We start from the raw sequence: 1,847 nt of genomic DNA, 5'->3' as shown, positions 1-1,847 counted from the left end.
GCATTCCTTGTCATGTGGCCTCATCCATTTAGAAGCCAGAAACAGTGCAATGAATCTTCTCATGCTTTGAGTCTCTGACTTTCTCTTTGATCCCTGCTTTTAAAGGGCTCATGTGATTAGGTCGGGCCCACCCAAAGAATCTCTCTAGGAGACGGAAGGCGTGAGGGGAAGGCACGGGCGGAAGGCTGGGACGCGCGGCGCGGGCGGTCCTCGGGCGCGCACCGTCCTCCTCTCTCTGGGTCTCAGAAGTCTGAGCCAGTGACCGGCGGCGGCTGCAGCGCGTGGGTCCCTGAGGCCTCGTGTGCCTCCAGCTTCCTCTGCTGACAGAGCTCAGCATCTTGCCACCTGGCAGAAGAGCAGATAATTAGAGGGCCCATCTCCATTTCCACAGAGCAGCCAATTACGGGTGGATTTTGATGGGGAGGAAAATCCTGCAAAAATGTCTCTGTACCCATCTCTTGAAGACCTGAAGGTAGACAAGGTGATTCAGTTTTTATGGAACTGAACTTTAAATTAACCATAGTAGACTTTGAGCAGAGGTTTTTTTTTATTTTGAAAGCAGCAGTTGATACTGGCAAATGTTGGATTGGAAGATAAAGAGGGCTACAATCTACATCAGGCTGACCTCTTTAAGGAGAAGCAAATTATATGGGTATTTCCATTAGAAGACTTTTTATGTCCTGAGCAGAAAGCTAGCTGCCTGGAGATGTAACAGCAAGCTCAAACTGCCTTTTCTGCAAACCCTGCCAATCCAGCAATTCTATCTGAAGCTTCTGCTCCCATCTCTCAAGATGGAAATCTCTATCCTAACCTGTATCCGGAGCTCTCTCAGTACATGGACCTTAGTTTAAATGAAGAAGAAATACGTGCAAATATGGCCATGGTCCCTGGAGCACCAAGTCAGGGGCAGTTGGTAGCAAGAGCTTCCAGTATGAACTATATGGTGGCTCCTGTAACTGGTAATGATACTGGAATCCACAGAGCAGAAGTTAAGCAAGGGATTCGGGAAGTCATTTTGTGTAAGGATCAAGATGGAAAAATTGGGCTCAGGCTTAAATCCATAGATAATGGTATATTTGTTCAGCTAGTCCAGGCAAATTCTCCATCCTCGCTGGTTGGTCTGCGATTCGGGGACCAGGTGCTCCAGATCAATGGGGAGAACTGTGGTGGCTGGATCTCCAACCGAGCACACAAGGTGCTCAAGCAGGCTTTTGTAGAGAAGATTACTATGACCATTCGTGACAGGCCCTTTGAACGGACAATTACCATGCATAAGGACAGTACTGGATATGTTGGCTTTGTCTTTAAAAATGGAAAAATCACATCCATAGTTCTGCAGCTGGAAACGGTCTTCTCACGGAACACAACATCTGTGAGGTCAACTGACAGAATGTCATTGGACTGAAGGGCTCTCAAATCGCAGACATACTGTCAACAGCTGGGAATGTAGTTACTATTACAATCATGCCTGTTTTTATATTTGAACATATTATTAAACGGATGGCACCAAGCATTATGAAAAGCTTGATGGATCACACCATTCCTGAGGTTTAGAAGTCACGGCACAGTAGAAACTTCACTGAAGTTCTCCCGTTTACATCTCTGGCAACGTACCTTTCTATTATGCACATGAAGCTTTCTAGGAGCCAGCAAGCATTTGCTGCATGAGGACCTTCCTGTCTTACAGCAGGGCTGGGGAATCTTACTGTTTGATCTGATATCTTGTTCAGACTTCAAGATAGTTGTATCCTTATCCTGATTTTACAGTTGAAAGACTTACTTTCATAGACTAGTGTCTTTACTGGAAACCAGATGCTTTTACAACCCGTGTCATTAGGATGACTGAT

At 45.9% G+C, this 1,847-nt stretch overlaps 1 pseudogene across 1 annotated transcript; it reads left to right on the top strand.

Annotated features, from left to right (window-relative positions):
- Positions 1–439: 439 nt before the first annotated feature.
- Positions 440–1,726, top strand: LOC307185888 (syntenin-1-like; annotated as a pseudogene). The gene is made up of 2 exons: positions 440–472; positions 719–1,726. The product of its transcript is annotated as a syntenin-1-like (transcript).
- The last annotated feature ends 121 nt before the right edge of the window (positions 1,727–1,847 follow it).

Source organism: Stenella coeruleoalba (assembly GCF_951394435.1).
Source record: "Stenella coeruleoalba genome assembly, chromosome: 4".
Lineage (NCBI taxonomy): Eukaryota > Metazoa > Chordata > Mammalia > Artiodactyla > Delphinidae > Stenella > Stenella coeruleoalba.
Note: the sequence above shows the minus strand (reverse complement) of the source record. Positions and strands in the feature narration are given on the sequence as shown.